Source organism: Phyllostomus discolor, chromosome 8, assembly GCF_004126475.2.
Source record: "Phyllostomus discolor isolate MPI-MPIP mPhyDis1 chromosome 8, mPhyDis1.pri.v3, whole genome shotgun sequence".
NCBI classification, from domain to species: domain Eukaryota; kingdom Metazoa; phylum Chordata; class Mammalia; order Chiroptera; family Phyllostomidae; genus Phyllostomus; species Phyllostomus discolor.
The window spans coordinates 64993962-65017560 of NC_040910.2; the positions used below are offsets into that span (position 1 = coordinate 64993962).

Here is a 23599-nt window from a genome sequence, read left to right on the forward strand (position 1 = left end):
CAAGTTAAGTCCAAATTGTTATACATTCTTAAGTGTGTCAAATTTTTTAAATTTTTCAAATCTTACAAAAGCAATTCTACTTCTAGAATTCAATCCTAAGAAATAATTAAAAATGTACACATGCACTCATGTTAGTTACAACAATGCTGGAAACACAAGTAAATTAATATTTCTTAAATTGAAAATAGTGTACAAATGTATGAATGAATATACAGGAGTACTTAGCCCTGAGTTGATGTTAGAAACACTAAAACTGACTAAAAACAGTGGATGGTGATAGTATAGTCAAATAAATTAAGGCAATGCAATCATTTTAAGTGCTATTTTAAAATAATATTTCATGTCATAAAAGGGTGCTTAAAGTATATGCCCTACTATAAGTACAATACTTATTGGCATCTAAATAGATAAAAGGTAGAATGTAGGTAAATAGGTATATAGATAGATGATAGATAACTTGATTGAGAAAGACAGAAGGATATACACAATAAAGTTCACAGCGGATAACTGAAAAATATTCAAATGTGATATTGTAAAATTGTTAATGTATGAACATTTTTAGGCTTTTTTTCTCTTCTACCACTGAAGAGGATTCTAGCCTTGCTGCTCCATATTCTCCCAACACCCTTTCTCTAACGATGGTTTTTGTACTCATATTAGTTGTCTGGGCCACCAGAGGGGTAGGAGAGAAGGACTGCAGGAGGTCAGGCTAAAGCTCTTAAAACACAGGATAATGTTGAGGATAGAGGCAAGGAACTGCTAGAGGATGTGAAGCCAGCATTTGGGATCAGTTGGGATTTCAAGAATTGTGGTTGCTTATTTGACTCCTTTTGAAATAAATAAGTGCAAGTACAATATGAGATATGCAAAAATATATAAGGTGTCCAAATTTTAGTTTGTGTAGTCACTCAAACTTTCTTAAAAAGTGAAATTCCAATACAAAATGTGAAATTACCTATGGCAGAGACTGTATTCACCCAAATCTATGCCCTGTCATTCACACACACAGCTACACTGCATTTTCCAGCCTCCTTTGCAATTAGATATGGCCATGTGACTGACTTCTGACATGGGAAGCAATGTGCCATTTCAAGACCTTACCCATAAAAATCTTCCCCTATATTCTTCCTTGGTTTTCTTGTTGTTGTTCCAGAGAAAGGCATGAATAATCCTACAGGGATCATGGAAGCCACGTGCTGAAGATAGCATCAGCCTGAGTCCCTGAATGACTGCAGATGGCAGAGTACCCGCCTCAGAGAACCACAGCCCCCTCCTCTAACCTGAAACAGTTCAACCACTCAGGACTACTAGGTGAGCAAGGGGCACACCTCTATTTTGTTAAGCCACTGTTGTATTTGGATCCACTTACTACAACTGTTGGGCTACCTTCACTAACACATCATCATATGCAAATGTTCAGAATAATGGTTGAGAAACTATTCCAACACCCTGGAATCTTCTCATCCACTTCAACAATGTCAAAGAGTTAATATTACCATACTTTTTGGACTATAAGACACATTTTTTACCACATTTTTTGCTTCAAAAAATTTTTCCTATTTTCCTCCTCTAAAATCTCAGCACATCTTATGGTGTGGACCCCAGATACACATAGGTTTTAGAGGAGGACAATAGGGGAAGAAGTTTTGAAGCAAAAAATGTGATAAAAATGTGCATCTTATAGTTTGAAAAATATGGTAATGTGATAAAAACAAGCAAGAAGAATGGTTGAGCTATTTCTATGTATGGAGGCATTGCTCAGCTGGGACATGCAAGCAGAGAAATAGGAAAGTTTCCCCCTTTCAAGCTCAAGCCTACTATGGGAGCTTTCAAGAAGATCACTTGCAGAACTGTAAACTGTGTACTTTAAAGTTGAAAGCTGATGAAGGCTAAGTGTCTGACTTGTACTGAGGGAAGTTAGGGCAGGCTGTGGAATCAGACTAACTTCTCTGTGCATGTCTAGAAGGCAAGAAGAGGAATGAGCAACTGCTTCAGGGGCAGAGTTAGAAACGTGTAGCCATAGAAGATGTTCTTGAGGTGTTTGCATTGCTGTTTTCAGGAGGACCTCAGCAGGAAGAAGCTATGTCTGGCTCCAAGGAGCTAAGAAGAGGGTACCAAGCAACCTTGACCAAATATGTGTTGATCCAGGTCAAAGGTATTGAAGAAAGAGCAGCATAGCAGGGAACTCTGAAGAGTTCAGGCAAGTGCCCCCAAACATTGGCCAGGTGAGAAAAATATGATGTCACATTACCACAGTTTCCTTTGCTGTCCCTCCAGACTAGCCCATGGGCACTGAATCCTCTAGCCAGTTGGAGGAGGCAAGGGAAACAGAGAGAGAAAGCAATGAAGGCTGATCTCACCATTGTAGGTGTCTAGCCTGAGTGAGATGCATAGAGAGAAGACTTAACACTAAGCAAAGTTTGAGGTTTTAACTTCTTAGAGGATTCTACATTCTTATTCTGAAAAAACAAACAAACAAACCTGAATTTAGGGCCTTAGAACAAAGGCCTTAGAACAGTCTTTGTAGGATGTTTTAGGTGTGAGAAGAGAGTCATGAGTGCCAGGGCATCCATCAGAGGGGCAGGGGCTGAGAGGAGAAGCACACTGGCTGAATCAAAGTGAAAGGGATGGTCCTCTGTGTGTCCTCCTTGGAGAAGTGTCTGTTCAAGTCCTTTGCCCATTTTTTAATTGGGTTGCTTGTCTACTTAGAGTAGAGTCCTGTAAGTCCTTTATATATTTTGGAGGATAAACCCTTGCTGAGGTATCATTGGCAAATATGTTTTCCATACAGTTGGTTCTCTTTTTATTTTAATACTGTTTTCTTTAACTGTGCAGAAGCTTTTTATTTTGATAAGATCCCATTTGTTTATTCTTTCTTTTATGCCCCTTGCTCTAGGAGACATATCTGTAAAAATGTTGCTGCGTGAAATATCTGAGATTTTCCTGTCTATGGTCTCCTCTAGGACTTTAATGGTGTCAGGGCTTGTATTTAAAGCTTTTATCCACCTTGGATTTATTTTTGTGTATGGTGCAAGTTGGTGCTCGAGTTTCATTTTTTTGCACATAGCTGCCCAGTTCTCCCAACACCATTTGTTGAAGAAGCTATTTTTACTCCATTTTATGTATCCTGAGAGGCATCCTCTTAGATTTGAGCTTCACATGTTAAACTGGACCCTGTTCTATGAATAGAGCAACACCTTTCAGTCAAGAGGATGTTTAATGCATGCTCTTCATCTGGGACTTCCCCATCACATCTGTTTGGAAGGTATTGTCTTTTCCCAAAATGACCTCTCCTTAAAATAAGAAGGTACTTCTTAGAGCTTTGAGTTTGAATGGGTTTTTCTAGACACTCAAGACCTTCCCATTTCCATTTTTTTGGGATCTTTGAGACAAGCCACATTTTAATTTTCCAACATTTGAAACTTAGAGTCTTCTGAAATTACAAGTTCTAAGGTGAACAGTTCACGCCCTGAAATCTAACTGATGGTATGATTGCCTTTGTCAGTGATCTCCAGGAAAACAGAACCAATAGGGCATCTTCCACAATCTGCCATCTGCAAGCTGGAGAAACAGAGAAGTGGGTGGTTGACTCGTTCAGAGTCTGAAGACCTGAGAATGAAGGGCTGCAGGTATAGCACCTGGAGTCTAAAGGCCCAATGTCCAAGGGCAGGAAAAATGAACATCCCAGGTCAAGGAGAGGAAATTCATCCTTCCGGCACATTTTTATCTTCTTCAGGATCTCAAAGATTGTATAATACCATGCACACTGCTGAGGATAGACCTTTCTCACTCAAATGCTAACTTCTTCCACAAACACCCTCACAGACAAGCCCAGAAATAATGTTTTACCTGCTATCTGGCCACCCCTCAACCCAGTCAAGTGGACACACAAAATTAATTATCCCAGTAACCATTACATAATCCCCTGTGACAAACCTGAAATGTACTCATTAGATTCTCAGATCAGCTATAGAACACATTTTAAAAGCAATATTCACATAGTTTTATTGTTTAAAAGACATTGTGTTCTGCAAATTTTATTGGAAAATCTGCATGGCACACCTCCTATAATCTATTCTCTCTCAAGCATCTGAAGTTCTTGTGGCTCCCGCAGACCTAACTTGTATCAACTAACCATGAATATTGCTTCGCTGTGACTTCTCAGTTGTCATACTTGGGTAGGGGAATGGGTAGAAAGGGGGGATGTAAGCTAGTCCTTTTGTCATTTCAGCTCTGTTCCATCCAGGGTGACAGGTCCACCCTGATATTCTCTGTACCAAAACATGGGATGAATTACTTTCTAGAGAGCCTGGGTTGTTCCTTGCTGGAATTAAAGACCAACATGGGTCCTAGCATGTGTTTATGAGTGTTCCACGTGTACAAGAAGGGAAATTTTCCCTCTTTTCCATCTTAGTTCTTCTGGCTAGTCTAATAATCATACTGACATGAGACAGATTAACTTGAAAAAATCATGAAATGTGTTATGTATGGACATACAAGGGTTCCATAAGAGTATAGGTCCTGGGGGCACATTGGAAGGTGATGGCTTATCTGCCACCTTGAGTTGAGGAGAAAGGAAGATTGTAGTTTGGGACTTCAGAGAGGAGGAAGGCAATTCACATGGAGATGGAAACCCAAATGTTTGGTAAACCAGTGTTTGCTGGGCCATCTTTAGCAATGGGGCACAGAGGGGGCTCTGGTCAAAGGGCTGCGCTGGGTTCCTCTCTCACACACATAGTTCATGTTGAACCACAGTTACCTATGATGATAGCTCACTTCCTGGAGCAACTCCTCTGTCTAAATTTTTTTAAATAGTTAAGAAAAGTCAAAGATTCTTCTCGAGTTTCTCTCTCTCTTTTTCCTTAAAAATAATCAGCTTACAATAATGAATATCCAAAAGTAGCATATTTTGAGATACAAAATTCTGCTTCCCCATCCATACACAAGAACTGGGGAAACATACTCCTCCTAGACCTCCTTTGTGATCAAGACAAAAAAGATAATTCTCTTCTAAAAAAGCATAAATTTATGTTGATGTTCAATTTTAACTAATTTTACTAATTTAATCTTGTTCTCTTACAAGTTTTTCACTTTTCTCACTTTTAGTAACCAACTTTTCTACAACCATTTTTATATCATGTTTAAATTGTAACATCATTTAAATGTTAGCAACCTTAATTTTCTAAAAAAATACTTGCAGATGTTTAAATTTGCAACATTTTTGCCTAAACTAAAATTATACCCCTTACTTTTCATAATATTTTTATGTTCCATTCATCATTATCCTTCAGTTTACAATGTTGACAAAAACAGAAACCAAATAACCCCAAAGAAAGAGAATGGATGGAATTAATAAATATAAAAGCAGAAATTAATAAAACAGAAAACAAAAACAGAAGAGCCACCCAATAAAACTAATGTCTGGTTCTTTGAAAAGACAAAAACAAAACACACACACACACACAAAAAAAAACAGATAAGTCTTTAGGAAGTCTAATCGAGGATAAAAGAGAAAAGACAGAATTAAATAACATTTATAATGAACAAGGACCCAGCTGCAAACAGATGGGTCATTTAAACAGTTTAAATGATAGATCTAGTTAATGGTGAAGGGCACAGATTCTGGAACCCAAATGCTTGCATTTATATCCTGGCTCTGTTCTTTGCTATGTATCCTTAATAAGTTACTTAACCCCTATTTGCCCATTTATTTTTATGAAAAAATGGCACATATTTATAATACCTGCTTCATAGAACTGCAGCAAGAACGGAATGAGTCAATCCATGTAATGCTCTTATAATAGTGTCTATAATATAGGGAGCACTCTAACTGCTGCCCTCATAACTGACTTCCGCTTGGTAATTAGCACCTCTATTCTCCCAGTTTCCAAGTGACTCAAAAACTCTGGAGGCTTCCTTGCCCCCTTTTGTTCTCCCAAAACCCATGATCAACCCAGAAACAAATCTTGTCTTCTGTACCTTCAAAATATATGCAGAATACTATTTCTCACCCCTCCACTGCTATTACCATGCTTCAAGCCAACTTTCAGCTAGATAGTTGGTTCAAATAATTAATAGCCAACAGCCTCTTCACTGATTATATGCCTATTCTCCTATAGCCTGTTTTCCATGTAGCTGCCAAAGTGAACATTCTGAAAACTAAATCAGATAAAGTCAGTCCTTGGCCCAGCCAAAGCCTTATCTAATCTTGCTCTATGTTATTATATAATTTCATATCACTACTCTTATCTTCCTCATCCCTTCCACTTCAAACATTCTTTTTTTGTAGCTATTCCCTGAAATGCCAGCTTGGCACTTGCTTGGAGACCTTTACACATTCTCTTCCATCTTCCTGGAATACTGATCCCCCAGAAAAGTGTATGGATGCCTCTCTCATTTCCTTTGGATGTCTTCTTTACTGTCACTTTCCTGATAAACTAAAGTAAATGTCCATTGATGATAAAATCTCTCAGCAAACCAGAAATAGAAGGGAACTTCCTCAATCTGACAAAGGTTATCTACAAAAGCTTATAGTATACATACTAAAATGTATTTATAAGTAATCTAAGGAAACACCAAGTTCGAAGAAAGGTAGAAAGATTTTTTTTCAGTTTTGTTCATTATAGGAAAACATTGAAAAATATAAATACTTATTATAAGGGAAATATTTCATACACTACTAAATGTTTTGCTACATTTACAAACAATGGAGTAGGTCCACATTTTTGCATGCAGAAGGATCTTCAAGCATGTAACAGAATAATTTACAAAGAATCTTAATTATATAAAAATAATCATAAAGAAAAAACATCTATCTCCATCTAATATTTTCATGTGACTATTACTGAATAGGAATGGTAAGGGAAGTTCTTCACCAAATGATAATAGTGAGAGGAAATGGGGGTGGATAGGTCAAAGTAAGTTTTGAAATCCCTTTATTCCAAAACTTCTTATATCAAGAAGTTATTTATGAGTTAGTGATACAGTAAACAAAGAGCTAGATAGGAGGGGAAGTTGAATAATGAAAAAGGAGTAAGTCAGTAATGTAATATGAGCACTTAATGAATCACCCAACTCAGCTCAGACATGAACAAAAAAATGGGAAATGAATTCTATTTTCTGCTGTTCATAGAAGGAGAATCTCTTTGTCTGAACCTGAATGAGGACATGAGACCAGTATAGGGACCCAGTAGAAGGATCAAGCTGCATCACTCACCAGGCACCATGTGTCCTAAGAGCTTTGGTGGATTGCCCCATTTCTATAGTTTCTGCACCCACCACCTATATCTATTGGAGGAGGGATAGCAGGGAGTTTTCTAAGGGCTCTGCTAGCTGGCAACAAGACCAAGTTGGTGACAGGCTTATTGCTTCCTAGCTTGCCTTTAGACTAGTTCTACCATTGAGGGAGTGCCAGCAAAAAATGCGGGCTGGGCATGGACAACGCCATACCACACCCTACAGATGCCTGAGCAGGCAAAAAGATTGCTGGAGTCTTTCCTGGATGCATTGCAAATGTCACCCCCAGGAGAAAACTGAAGTCTACTGAGCATATTAAACATGCCAGAAGGTGCAGAAGACTTAAAGATAAGTCAAATCTAAAATCTGCATTTGAAAACCACAGTCAACCATTTTCTTCTCCTCACACGCAAACACCATGGCAATTTACCTTTTGGGACATTTTACTTGTAGCTGTCTATTCATCTCACTTTTGTCTCTTATCAAAATATTTCATCAGAGTTTCCTATGGATGATTTAAATAACTCCTATCTGAACATCATTGTAAACTAAATTATGCAGCACACCTTGTATAACATTCCAGGTTAAAATAAGATCTATTTGCTAATAGCCCTCCCGTAATACCTATTCCAAAATTACCAAATTCATCCTTTCTCTTGCCTTTAAAAGCCTCCATTTAGTCCAGTCTCCTTTCCAACTTCTATGTTAAAACATAATTTATCACTTCTGCAAGACAAAGACATATTTATTTTAATCCCTTAACTCATTTAATTTATTCTGGCATGTGTTTGGACTTAACTGGCTCACTTTCCTAAGTCTTAGGGTCTAGCAGGAATGCATTTTTTTCAAGTGGGGTAGGAGGCATATGTTAGTGACCAAGGAACGTTTTGATATAGCTCTAAATAAGTGATCAGACTGAAAAACAGTTTCCACTTTTTAAAAAATTTTAGCATTTGCTCTTCAAGGGACCAAAAGGTTATTTTCAGAGTAACAGGGGTAGGGGAGGAGTAATGATCTCTCCAAGAAGTAAGCAAAGAAAGAACCAAAAAGGAGAAAGAAGAAGAGGAGATGGAGGTGGAAGAAAAAGAGAGGTGGAGGAAAGGAAGAAGGAGGAGAGGAGAGGAGAGGAGAGGAGAGGAGAGGAGAGGAGAGGAGAGGAGAGGAGAGGAGAGGAGAGGAGAGGGGAGGGGAGGGGAGGGGAGGGGAGGAAAGGGGAGGGGAGGAGAGGAGGGGAGGAGAGGAGGGGAAGAGTAAGAGATAAAAAGGAAGGAGGAGAGCAAAAGGGAAGAAGAAGAAGAGAAAGCATAGCTGAAATTATTCAACTGTTTTAGCTCATTGTGCTTGGTATTTAGCCAAGAATCAAACAAAAGGTATTGTCTCCTTATCAATCAAACACCAGGCTGGACATTCTTGATTTTTTTTTTTTTGCCAAGTCTATGGTTCATGATGCCAAAAAATTACTTGGCCAAACTTGGTTTTCCTTTCTTTCCCCACCCCCTTACCTTTAGCTAAATGGCTTTGAACAGTGTAGCAGAAACTGTGTTCACTTCCCTAGCATGTTTCCCACTTTCCCGCAGTTTTGTGACATCAGTGGTGCTTTAGGAAATAATCCCAGTGGCAGTAATGAGGTAAGGATTGATCAATCAAAGCCAAACACAGTTATTCCATCAACTTGTTTGAGGAACCTGGACTAATACCACCCAGTGCATAGCATTTGCTCAGCACCAGTTATTTCTCCAGAGCACACATGGTTGTTGGATGGAAGGGGGGAATTTTATTTTATGATTGGGGAAGAAGCTCTTTTTTGTTTCTTCTACCATTATACCCTACAGTTGTGAAGGGAGCCAGTCCTGCTCAGAAGCTCGCATTATGGGTGGCAGAGGAAAAGGACTCTAACAACCTGTGTCTTGATGATAATATTAAGCTGCTGGATCCACCAGCCCTACATTCCATTCCCTATTGTTAAAGCTCCAGTCATGTAAGTCACAGATTTTTATTATCTACACCAGCTTGAGTGACATTTTCTGTTCCTACTAAAAGCGTCCTAATTATATGAAGCCACCATACACGTTGACTTCTGATGATTATTCAGTGAGGAAATGTTATGTCCATTGAACCAAAGTGGTACAGTGACAGTTGCCTAAGTAGTTTGGCAACATGTAGACAGAAACTGGGGAATACATTTTGAGCATTTGGTACTAAATATAAAAAATGTCATTTTGTACAAGAGGAAGTAAATCAGTATGTCTGTTTCTCTGTCCATGGACTGAGTCTAGGTTCTGTGATCTGCATGGAGCATTAGAGGGAGGGTCCAGCCATTGATCTGTAGGCTCAAGTCCACCACTAATTGACCATAGTGTCTGGGTTGTACACACATGATTTCCTCATTTTTTTTCCAACAGTAAAGAATAGAGCTTAGATATAATGCAAGCTTTCCAATGAAATGAACCAAGATGCCTCTATGTAGAAGGTGACCACTCATTGACCATGCCCAATTCTACCACAGCCTCTGTCATCTGAGGTTTAAGCTTCTCCCTAGTTAGCATGGAAAACACAGTGTAGGCTCAAGCCCACACTTAGCCTACTGGGTCTCTGCTAAGTCAGCAGTGACAGAGTTTAAGTGTATTTTATTACAAGAGATTTATAAGTAAACTGCTAAGTCACAGGGCTAAGCACACCCCTCCCTCTGGGGTGTCTTTTCACGCCTACCCCACTAAATCCAGCCATACCACCTGGATACCTGTCCTTCAGCTGAACCAGGAAAACAAGCCCCTTCCAGCACCACCTGAAAGTGCTTTTCTCACAGGACACTTACAGCTTATGGCTCAGCTTCATGGACCTTATTCTTTCTCCTTGGTTCCTTTCCTGAAGTCAGCTTTCAAGGACATCTCATCATCTCTCAGAGTTTCTCATTTTTCATTCAGCCTTCATCCTTGTGACTATGTACTCAATTCAACTCCACAAATAAGTCTGAGCACTTGTGTGCCTGGCATTGTGCTAGATACTGAGATATTTGAGAGAGACATGAAGATTGCATGTTAACCGTAAGGACACAAATACACACAAATGTTTAAGTATGATAAATGCCTGTGAACAAACTGTAAAGCCCCTTATCAAGTTTGACACATGGTAGGAGACAGAGGGATGAAGCTTCAAGGAAGAAATAATAAGGGAAAGCCTTACATGAGAAAAAATATCTGAGCTAAATCTTGGGAAAAATGAAGAGTTAAGAGGCAGAAGAGTGAAAGGCACCCCAGGCAGCAGAAACCACCTGGGCAAAGGCACAAAGGCAAGAGAGAAGACGGCACGCTTAGGGTTGTCTGCAGGGTTGTTCTGAAGCATTAGGAGCAAGGTGTAGTGAGTAAAGATTCTGTGAGACACATAGGCAGAGGCTGAGTCATGAAAAGCCTTATGCATAATTCTAAAAATTTTGAAGTTATTTGTAGGAAAATCTTATGATTTAATCAAAATATTGGTAGGTAAGGTACACTAGATAATAAGCCAAATAATTCCTTAATTTACAGTAGACTAACACAAAACTTTATTTCTTATTTATAGTACAGTCTAATTCTTTACCTGTTTCTGGTTGGGTGGCTTCCCTCCCAGGAAAAATATAGAGACCCAGATCCCGTGAACTCTGTGAACCACGGTGTTCGCATGTAATTTCTAGGGCTGCTATGTGTGAGGAAAGACACAAGTGTTTAGAAAGATTTACAAGTGCTTAACCATGTCAGCCCAGAAAAGACACATGTACATCACTTCTTCTCAGACTCAGTTGGCAAGAACTAACCATGTAGCTAAACCTAAGTGCAGCGTGGGTCCTGGGATGTGTAGCCCCAGCCTCTGCAGGCAGCCACTTCCCTACAAAAACTCAACACTATGAAAGGAAAACACCAGTCATTAGTGGTCAGATATCTGTCTCTGACAAGAGCAAGAAAGCATCATGATTAGGTTAGCATTTTAGAGAACCCATTCTGTTTGAGGGTGGAGGATGAATTAAAGGAAAGGAAGAGGAGAGAGAGGAAGACCAGTGAAGGAGCCATGGCTCCCATTCAGGTGACAAATGACAGAGATCACCTACTACTACACCTCAGTAGTGTTGAAGTTGGAAAGGAGGAAAGAGGGTCAAGAAACACTCAGGAGACAGCATTGCCAGAACTTGGTGCCCAAATTCAGAGTGATGCTTAGAAAGAGGAGCAGGAAAACAGGTGAACTGACTTTCCAATCTGGGATATGATCAACAGGTTGGCACAGGCACCAGACTATGGAGCGTAAGGGGCAGAACAATTTTGGAGGCATGGGAAAGAAAAGAGGAACTATTAAACCAAGTTTAATTTTTTCAATGAGCTTAAAGTTATCTGGTAGATACCTTAAAGAAGCATTTTGTAAATCTATGCCTAGACCTCAGAGGAGAGGCCTAGGTTGGGAACATAGGTTTGGAATTATGGGTATGGTTATACACTACATAGCAGGGGTCCCCAGCCCCTGGCCATTGGCTGGTAGTGGTCTGTGACCTGTTAGGAACAAGGCTGTACAACAGGAGGTAAGCGGCAGGTGAGCAATTCATCCTGCTCCTCAGCACTTGCATTACTGCCTGAGCTACACCCCCTCCCCAGTCTGTGGAAAAATTTTCTCCCATGAAACCGGTCCCTGGTGCTAAAAAGGTTGGGGAGCACTCCTACATAGAACCTCTTTAGGTTTGAAACTCGGGATGCAGCCGGCCATTGGTTGTCCTGGGCCCCGCCTTCTTTCTCTTGTCCCTACTATTTTCATTTCAACCAAGCAATCTCTCAAACGTTACTAAATTATCTTCCCCAAAACTCACATTTTTACCCTAACTGCATAATTGGACTTTATATGATATTTTTTTAATTATAAAAATACTGTATGCTCATTGCAGAAAATTTTTAGACTTCCAGTCAAGATGCAAGACTGAGCAAATCTCAACATTCTTCTCCTTCAAACCCATAATTCAAAACATATGTATTTGCAAAAGGAAAAAGTGATAACTAAAGAATATATATTTACATTTTAAAATGGGAAGTTTCAGAGTCTAGAATCAGAGAGAATACACTCAGATACTCAGTCTCCCAAATGATCTGGATTGGATCTGTGACTTAGGGGAAGGAATTATAATTCTCTGTAGAGGAAAAGACAGAACTTCTTCAATCTTAGAAGCACACCAACGCAACCGCCCAGGGTCTGGACCTGGAAATGAACCACACCCCATACCATAAGAGAGAATAGAGTTACCTGTGAGAAGTTGAAATCCTAAGCTATGCTCTGTGTTAGATAAGATAGGAACTCCCATTATGCACTGTGAAACAGAGCCCTGAGTGCAGAAACATGTTAAATACAGGTGTGGACCTCATGACCTCCTCAAGACTAACACAGAAACAACTCTGCAACACCTCTTCATCCCAAACCAGGATGTCTTGGCAATCTAGTTCACAGGCTGGATTTCTACTAAAGGTGAGCTTGTGGACAAAAATGACAAAACACACATGGAAACACTTGGTCTTAAAGGAGAGTCAGCAGGCAAGAAACCAAACAATAAACTTTAGGAACTAGAAATATTCCAGACAATATATTTTATCAATATGTTAAAATTGTTAAAAAAAAAATACAGGTAAAGGAAAGAAATGAACCATTCATGCAATAATAAAAAAATGACCATTTGAAAAAGTTTTTCAAGAACCAAGTAACAATCCTGCAAATAAAACAGATAGCCAATATAATTCAAAGCCCAGGAGAATATTGCCTAATAAAATATAATGTTCATGAAGGCACAATTTGTTTGTTTGTTTTCTATGCTTCGTTTCCTTTTTAAACCTAGAACTTGGATTAGTACCTGACATACAGTCTATTTGGAAAAAGTCCAGCCATTGTTAATATAATGAGAAGGTTTGCATAACATCAATGTAACCTGACAGCCAAGGAGAGTGGACTGTAATGCACATGTGTGAACAATGACAACTTCACTGTACTAGTCAGTGGGGGCAGTAGACACCATTGAGTGAGCATGTGTACTGTGTGGCTGTCCCATTCAAAATGCCTAAGTGGGTAGAGAAAAGAATCTACATGAAATTTTGTGTTAAGCTTGAACATTCCAATGTGGAAACTATTCAGATGACTCAGAAGGCCGAAGTTATGGGCAACTGGTGATTGGCAGCTTCATCATGACAATGCACCCACTCATGCATCATGTCTGATGCACAGTTTTTTGGCAAAACATGAAATCACCCAGGTGACTCAGCCCCCCACAGCTCAGATTTGGCACTCTGCATCTTTTACCTTTCCCCAAACTAAAACCACATTTGAAAGGGAAAAGATTTCAGACCATTGATGAGATTCAGAAAAATGCAATGGAGCAGCTGATGGCAACTGAGAGAACTGTGTTAGGTCTCAAGCGGTCTACTTTTGAAAGGGACTTAGGTGTCATTGTCCTGTGTACAATGTTTCTTGTATCTTCTTTAGTAAATGTCTCTATTTTTCATATTACAGGGCTGGATACTTTCTGAAGTTAGAAAATTAAAAGCCTGTTTATTTCCTAATGTGCTTAGGGAGAAGATAGATGCTAAATTTAGACTTTGTTAATAAAACATAAAGTTCAGTATATGTGTTGAAAATATAAATGCAATATATGATCTCTAAATCAATACAAAGAGAAAAAGAGGGGACTATAAAAGGCAGGCTTTATTTAACTGAAGACAAAGAGTATCAAAAACAAATTAAACAAAAAAGCATGTTGATGGAAAACACAAAATAAGTAATCAAAGTGAGTGTTAGGAATGTTATTCACACACTGGTCAAAGACTCTCAGACTTGATAAAGAATATAATGAATATTAAGCTATTTATGAGATACTTTACCCCTATTAAAAAACTATACCTAAAGTTCTAAAATAAAAGAATGGAAGAATATACCAAGCAAACAGAATCTAAAAAAACAAATAAATAAAGAAGAACAACAAAGTCTCTACCAACGATAACAATAAAACTGAAAGAAGCAAAAGAAAATTGGTATGGCAGTAGTAACATTCAATAAAATAGAAAGCAAATAAAAAAACAGGAATTATAGAAATGAAAATATGTCATGTATAATGACAGATGCTGATAATAATAACTAATATGTTTGTATATATTTTCCAGAATTAGAATTCTACTATATTTTTTATTATTTGTTCTAGTCATTTATTGCTATATTAGCATTTTGTCATTTCTGGAAATTTTTCAACACCTGTCTACCATTTTCTAGGTGGTCTATAGTTTATTTTTGTTGTTAGACACTAATGTCCTAATTTTTTGCTGGTGTAAATAACACTATTATGAACACTCTCTTGCATAAATCAGTATGTAGTTTCTGCACAGCTTCATATTTATCTTTAGAAGAGTATAAAAAATTAAATATATGTAGGTGGAAAATTATTTGTTCTTTGGCATTTTAGGTGACTCAGTATGATGACTGGCATGAAAGGGTTTGATGTGTTTAGATCCAGGGAAAAGTTGGATTTAACAACTATTCCTCCTAATTGGTGGTGATGCTCAGAAGTAACAAGAGCATTAGCTTTGCCCTTCCTCCCAACAGTTGCTGGACTGCAGTTCTGGTCCAGCTGTTGAGTCAAGGTCTCTGCTGACAACAGAGGCGGAAAGGTGGAAGCGCTGTCCTGCCCACACCCATGCACTTCTCAGAAGACAAATGGAAACAGACAGGAAGACAGATCAATGTGACAAGGCTGTAAGGGATGGACCAGATCCATTTCATGTGGCTTTTCAGACTTCCATTTATTTTTTATTTAAAATAAGGGTAGAAGTTGTTGAAACCACTAAATTATTGATTGCCTTGGTTAATAAATAAATACAGAATAGTAAATACCAGACATCTTCTTAATATATTTGTATTCTCCAGAAACATTCTTTTCATTTAAATATCTCTAGGATTATTACAGTTTCTCAAACAGCAGCCCAGACTGAATCCCTGACTTCCCCTGTCTAACCCATGTACCCTGCATGGGGGGTTCGAGCACAGCAAGACCCCTCCTGGGGGAGCAGGCCCTGGGACTGGGCATCCCAGTGACGTTACTGCTGTCATGTCCAGGGCTCTACCCCTTCAGGAAGTCGAGCCTGTCCTCATGCTTTTCTCTTTCCCGAGAACAGTGACTTCCGTCCATAATATACAAAGACGCCCCACAGCACGTTTGCTATTTTGCTAATGAAGTTGTTCCAGGAAGTGTGAAGACAAAACCAGGACTTGAAAAGAGACAGACTTTGCTTTTTCTTTTATCACGATATCATTTTACAGCAATCACATTGACTAAAAATGAGGCAGATGATGGAAAAACCAAGCAGTGCCAATGATGACTTCACTATAAACACCCTAACTTGCAGTCCACCTCTTGCAGACCTGCCTGCCAGAAATGGGAGGAGATTTACCCACAAGAAGGAGAACTGAATTCTCTGAGGCCTAATACCATCACTTGGAGGTTTTTGACTCATTGACTAGGGTTAAAACTGGTGAGCAGAAGTTGGGGGGGTCCTCAAGAAATAGTAAATATTTCAATAATAGTCTTTACACTAAAATCAGTCACTGATCAGTTAACAGGTGTTTCTGAGCATTGTTCATCATGGGCCGAACAACAAAGGTACATGCAGGACAATGCTGGGATATATGGTTAGTCACCTGAAGTCACATGTTAGGGAATTTTAAAAAACCTGTGTAGCTGAATTACCAAAGACCAAAACAGTCTATATTATGGCTGAATGGATTAGCTTGCCAGGCAAGGAACACTGCATCACCCTGGAACACGTTCAGCCAATCTCCCTAAATATGTGTATTGGGAGATGAGGGACATGACACAGACAAAGTAGGATTCAGAAAGGTTTCCTTCGACTGAGGACAGGACTGAACGATCCCCTTGGTACTGATTGTTTTTTTCAGTGGGAGACGATAATGAGCCATCCATTCCATGGTCAGGTTCACATGAGGCCCAGGGGGTGATGCTCTGGCAGTCAGCCAGGCTGCATTCAGTCCCTGTTCACAGAACCGGGGCTGTGCAGAGAGTCTGTTAGCAACAGAGGGCTGCCCAAAATTCTTGAGGGGAGTGAATGATCAAGGTGGTATTTTAGACGTATGACTAACCTGATATCCCACTATTACCTGTTGTTTATTGCAGAGGTATAACAGGTATGATGTCACTATCCATTTCAGGAATGACTGGTTTGCTTCACCCAATTTCCATCCCTCGGTCATATTTGTGAGCACTAATTATTAATGGATCTGGGATCACATTTGAACATGGAGTGTAGTCACTACACACAGTGTTCTCGAATGTCAGTTTGGAAATGAGAGACACCTGGGCCACTCTTCTCATTAGCCAAGTTCCCTTTTCTGCAGGGAAGAAGGGCCAGCTGGTGGGTGTGCTTGCCTTGTGAAGGACCCTTGGGGCTCGGGCAAGTTTAGAACAGTACCTGGGAGATATGGGTGCAGATGGGGCATCTGAGTGAGCAGGGTTGATCGAGGGCTGAGGCCCAAGAGCTTCAGTGGGGAGGTCGAGTCAAGGAATCATTGGGAGGTGCCGCCAAACCTGGCAAGTGCTAGGACTTTCAGGGTAAGCAGTTGTGGTATGAAGTGTCTGCCACAAGTGCCTGGGCTTTGCAAAGCTCCAGAGGGCCAGCTTAAAAGGCCTGGTGCTGGACCAAATTATGATTTATGTACATACTTTTCTTTAGATGAGACTGAATACTTCTTCAAAGAAGACTTTTTCATTCATCAAGTATCCCCAACCAACTGGCACAGTGACTCACAAAGTGGGATCCCCAGCACCTATCATTACATTTTATTAAAAAGCTTCTTTCTTGCACAGTCATCAACCGAAGAAGATTCAAGATCAAGGCAGTATTCACAGCATTACAACACACAGTTAGTGCCTTTTCCCTTCACCTCACCTTGGTTCTGATCCTGGCCTCAGGGAACCCCCCACAACATTGCCCTCACTAGGTTTCTTCCTCCCTCAGCTGTAAGCTCTGCACTTGCAGGCTGCGGGCCACTCTGCCTCTTCTGGGATGTCTGCACTCTGAAGGACCAGCTTTCTTTAAAAAGGGCCACATCCCCTTTATAGTTGCAAATCTAAACCACATCAGATCACAAATTTATAAACACATCTCAGCAGAGCTGAACAAGGGCTCTCCATTAGAGAAAAAAAGCAGCAAAGTGGTTTTGCCACAACTACCCTGGTTTGGTGACAGCTCTCCCCTGACAGGCATGCGCAAGGCCTGGCTGGGGACTGGACTGGAAAGATGTGACCACCTGTGAGAGCACTGAAGGGAGAAGGTCTGGCTGGTCACCCTGTCATCCTGTGGCCTGCCCAGCCACTGCTCCTTCCACAGCAGCAACCTCTGAGACACATGAACAGACACTTAAGAGTCACACATTCTTGTGATTGCTCCACCCACAGTGATTTGGGGACAAATCACTATTTTCTTCTACCCACTTTATTGAGGTGTAATTTACATATAATAAAATATACTCATTTTAAGTATGCAGTGTGGTGAATTTGACAAACACATACTTGCACTACCAGAATCTTGTGTAACCAAGACAGAGAACACTTGTGAGTGGTTCCTGGTACCCTTTGCAGCCTACCTGCCTCCACAGCTCCAGCCCTGGCACCCACTCTATCAGTCTCTTCTAAAATTTGTACAGATAGCATCCTATAATAGGTAGTCTTTTAAGTCTAGCATCTTTAGCTCACCCTTATTCATCTGTGTTCTCACTTATAATAGTAGGTGGTTCCTTGTTTAATCCTAAGTAGCTTTTCAAGGTATACATAGAACAGAAATTTTACTGGTTGATGGCCTTGGGGTTGTTTCCTGTTTGGAGCTGTTACTGAATGAAGATGCTATAAACATTCACATGCAGATGTGACTGTGCACATTTTCATATTTCTTGGGTAAATGCCTAGATGAAATTCCTGGGTCATATACTGAGTGTTTGAGGGGGACCCCTCAGAAAACAGAACTTATTTATTAAAAATATGTATATTGTTGATGTAGCTCAGTGGATTGAGTGTGGGTCTGTGAATCCAAGGGTCACTGGTTTGATTCTTAGTCAGTGCACATGCCAGGGTTGCAGGCCAGGTCCCCTGGTAGGGGGCACACAAAAGGCAACCACACATTGATGTATTTCTCCTCGTCCTTCCCTTCCCCTCTCTCTAAAAATAAAGTAAATAAAATATATAAAAAATAAAAATAAAGAATTTTGTATTTATTCTTACATGTTTAATCTTCAGTCACTTTCAAAGTACTCTCCATTTGGTGCACTACACCTGTTGAGATGTTTTTTTCCACTGCTCAAAACAGTTTTTGAACTCATCAATTTTGATGCCTTTTAGAGCTTCTGCCATTTTTGTTTCACCTATTCCACATTGGCAAAATGTTTCCCTTTGAGAACTTTTATCATCTGGGGAAACAAACAAAAAAATGTTGATTGGGGAGAGATCAGGTAAATAGAGAGGGTGGGGCATAGGGATCATGAGGTGTTTCATCAAAAACTGCTGAACATCAGTGCAGTGTGGGCAGAAGCACTCATAAATCACCCATCATGAAATGGGCAAAGGTGTTGAAAGAGTCTTCAGAAAAAAATTCACTGAAGCTGAGTGCAGCCTCTCACAATGCCAGCAGGTGCATAAAGATGGGTTTCTAGAACCCTCACCTAGCAGAGGAAGCCTATACACAGGGACCCACCCTCCAGAAGATAATTTCAGGGTTTGGGGGATCCCCCCTCGTAGGTCTAACTTTATAAGAACTGATCTGTTCTGCAAAGTGACCGCACCATCTGTGTTCTCACCAGCTATCTGCAAACATTCCAGCTGCTCTGCATGCTCATCAACACTTGGTATTATCTGACTCTTTTTCTCTGTTTAGCTGGTGTCTGTGGTTTTAACTTGTATTTCTTAGATGCCTAGTAATGTTAAACATCTTTTTGTCTTTGTATTGATCATTCATGTAGTTCTTTTGTGAAATGTCTGTTTAAATATTTGAGACAAGTCACTTTTAGAAACCCTTGGATATAATGGGAAGACTCGGAAATGAAGTCCAGAGGACTAGGGTGTAAAACTTAGCCTATATATGGCTATGTCACCTTCGGAAATGATTCATGGACTGTAGGTATCAGTGTCTCATAGTTATGACAAGGAAAAATGATGAGATTATCTTCAAAGTTCTTTTTCAGCCCAAAGATTATGACTACAATCTCCATTTCTTCATTAGAATTCAGACACATAGGAACAGGTGTGAAGACAGAAGAAGACATGGAGATCTCATCCAGCTCCTGCCTAAAGTCGATACCAAGAGTTTAACGTTGTCAACACTATACAACTATTCAACGGCTTAGATGCATCTGAACCTGGGTCTCCTGGTTCTAGTGACTATTGATAGATGAGTCTGAGTGGGTGAAGGAAGAAAAAGTGGGGACAACTGTAATAGAATAAACAATAAAAGACAATAAAAAGGAGTTCGAGAAATAGGCATATATTCTGCCTCTGATTTAAAAGGAAATCTCCTGAGAGTCAGAGGTGGGTAACATGATTTTTTTGTTTGTTTTTCAACTAAAGTTAGGACATTTTCATTGGTGTCCCTAGCATTCACATGAACAACAGAAGGAAGTTAATATGAAGGACTCAAAAGCGTTCTATGCCCAGGATCTGTCTGGGGAAGCTTCCGAACCCTGATTTTACAGGTGTATTCCATGAAAACACAACCTAGTGTCCTCAGCCCAGGCAGCCTGTGAACAGAGCTGGGACTACTATAAACATTGCCATGCAAATTACATTTGCTCTCTGGTCTGCAGAATGCATTCTGTAAACTGACAAGTACTTAAGGACAAAGTATATTCCTCTGTAATTATGGCACACCATTCCCATGGGTGTTAATGTTTATAGAAGGATAGTTAACTTTGCACAGGATCTGGGATCACAGGGCTGTGTGTGTCATTCAGCTGCAGAGCTGAAGAATGCATTTCCACGGCCAGTAATGTGTACTAGTGCAGGGTGGACAATCATGGCTTGTTCTTGGGGCTGAGGAGAACACCCTGGACCTAGTTTGCATGGCCTCAAGTCCCCTGATTGCTCAACCAAAACCTGGAGCTTCACTTTCCCTGAACAACCCCCGATTAATGGACTGTGATGATTGGTCTTACACTGTAATTCTGTTCTATTACTTGAGCAAAGAGCAAACCATGTAGTTACACATTCATTTGGAACTTTCCAAGACCCTCTAGGAAAGAAGGGGCCATTGTAAACCTTTGAAACAGAACCCAGACATGCTGAGAGGCTTGGGGATTATTTCAAGTAACATAAAACTGCTTTTCATCAAGCACTCAAGGGGCTGCAAAGAAGGGCAAGACATGGTGCTTTTGTTCCAAAAGTTTACAACCTATAGTTTTTAGGTGGACAAGGCAGACATACATGAAAAATTCAATATAGTATCAGGTGATGTGTGTTAAATCTCTGCTGGAGGGCATAGAGGTGAATCTATAAGAGACTCAGAAGTGGGTAAGGTCACTGTGGCCTGTCTACAGAAAGGAAAACTTCATGAAGGAGATGGGATTGGACATGACCCTTGGTGGGTGTTGGAGTTTGGATAGCAAGTGGACCAGCTGAGGAAGTGTGTATGGTGTTCAGGTTGGAGCAGAGTCCAGTCTGGCTGAGGCAGAGCAGATGACTGAAGTTAGGGATGGAAAGCATGGGTCATGCCTGCAGATGCTGGGCATAGGAGAAGATTGAACAGGTCACCATGTGCTGGTTGCCTGTTCAATACCCTCCAATGTCTTCTTAACTCACTCCTTATGAAAACCAAGGTCCTAACCATGGTCCTCCATTGCCTGCCCCACTCCCTAGTATATCCCTGGTCTCCACACTTGCTCTACTCCAGCTACACTAGCTTTCTTGCTCCTGGGGAGGCCACTTTCCTCTGTAGCACTTCTGCACTTTCTGTTCCCTCTGCCAGAAATGCTCTTCCCCCTGGTATCCACAAGGCTTTCTGTCTCACCACTGAGTTTTACTTAAATGTCTCCCTGTTGGTGTCTTTCACTAATAACTCAATTTAAAATTGCAAAAGCCCCTCATCTTTCACTCTTTCTGTGCTCTTTTTCAGGATCATTATTTTTCTTAAGCATTTTGTCATGTACCATCATATATGTGCATATATGTATTTTTAAACCTTATTTATTGTCTCTCTTCCTTCATTAAAAGTAAACCCATGAGGTCACAGGATTTTGTTTATTTTGTTTATTGAGGCATCTCTGGCACCTAAAACAATCCCTAGATACTCACTAAATATCTATCTAATGAACAGATAAGTCAGTGATTTTTAAAAACACTGATATGACACAGGAGCTGTCGTCAGAGCACTGGACACCTCATACAGTAGAATGCATGGTGCGTGGCAGGGGCTGGAGGGAGACAGGTGATTTCAGCAGCTGCCCTTATAAGGCAGGATAGGGAAGGTATTAGTTAGGACTCCTTTGTTGCAAGAAGTAAAATTTAAACCTGCCTTAGGTTAAAGGTAATTTACTGAAAAGGGTCAGGAGCTCCCAGAACTGATGAGGAAACAGCCTAGGAAACAGAAAGGAAGAAAGCAGCCCTGGAGAGCAGGGGCCAGAGACCAGGACACCTGTACATGGCAGGGAGCATGTGCTCAGAAGGCTGCTGGTGAGTGGGACCAAATGCCAACACTTTTGAGCGGTCTTGTTCCTCTGGCAAAAATTCAGTTCCATCCAGGAGCATCCAAATGGCCTAGGTTAGGTCACTTGCCTGCTCTCATCCCTCCTTGTAAAGCTTTATTGAATCTTAGTGGTCCCACGTCCATTGTCTCCTCCTAGTATCATCACCAGTCTCTTCCCCTACCCCCACCCACCCACCTGACTACATAGATTTTGGATGGATTATATTCACAAATTTCTTTCTCCTCTGCTGAGAAGTTGGGCATGCTTTTCTTGTCCGAATTTTTACTCAGAGGGTATGACCTGGGGAACTGAACAAAGAGATTGCATTACAGTGATCTTTTGAGAGCTTAACATAATGAAAATGACTTTACTATTTATAAAACACTTCTACACATATTGTCCCATTTGAGTTGCAACCTTTCTGTATGGTGGGTAGGTATTATCCTCATTCTATAGATGCACAAACTGAATCTTGAAGAACTTGAGCAATATATGCCAGGTCTGTTTTGATATTAATAATGATGGCCAACATTTGTGAGCACTTGCCATGCATTAAACACTATTATGCATATTACATGTATTAACAATATTAATTTTCTTAGCAACCCTATGAGGTGGGTACTGATATTCTAGTTAGTAGATGAGACAGAAGTAAGGCCAGTAAGGCCATGTAACTTGCCCAAGGTGGCATATTTATAAAGTGCTGGAGCCAGGCTCCTCTCCCTGAATCTGTACACTGAGTACTATGCTGGATTGCCTCTCAAATTTTATTAAGTAAATGTGAGGGATGTATGTGACATCATCAATATTTACGTCCAGCCAAAATTCCAGATAAACACATGTTTCTGTGGTTCAAGTTTATAGATTCCAAGCATGCACAGTGCCCCTTCCATAGTAGTCATTCAATAGATGCAAGATGAATTAACGGATGAATGGATAGATGTCTTTCCCTCATAACTCTTTGCAGCAAGAGGTTTATCTTTCAAATAACTTTGCAGATGCTAGAACTTAGAAGCAGGATTCGTTCTAATGATTGTTAGTACATTTGTTTCTACTTGATGTCAGATACTAGGTACCAAAGAGAGGTCACTTCTGTAGCCTCCCTTCATTATGCTGATTCTTGAAGCATAACATGCTTAGAAAAGTATCTAAGGATATCTTTGTTCTGTGACATTTTGTGTCTAGTCTTGTTCCAAGGTGTCTATTTTTCTTAAGTAGGAAAAATCTTCTGATTTGGAAAATAATCAAGGTGCACCTTCTTTATGCCCTCCCAGTGGATATGCCCACGTGCCAGCTCTGGGAGCTCATACTGATAGTTGTCCCATGTGTGGGTGCCTTTAGCTTAAGAATGATGCAGTGTGGAAAAATCAAATTCATTTTTATTCTTTAAGCAATTGGATTTTTATTCTTGTCAGCATGATGTTAAGTTGGCCATGAGAGCAGCAAATGAATTGAAGCCTGAAGTAATAAAGAGACAGTCCACGAGAGAACAGATCAGTTGATATGGAGGCTCACTGGTGGTCTCCACCAGGCATTCTGGGGACTCTGGGGATGTGGAGCTGAATGAGACTGCCCCCTACTGCTTGAGCATGTGGCTGGTGCACCTGTTTCCAAAGGCCCAAGTTCATCTGTGTATAAAACA

The 23599-nt window shown here is 40.2% G+C and overlaps 1 pseudogene; it reads left to right on the top strand.

Moving 5' to 3' along the window:
* Window positions 1-1235: 1235 nt before the first annotated feature.
* LOC114515392 overlaps window positions 1236-23599 on the top strand; it is a 97736-nt pseudogene continuing 75372 nt past the window's right edge.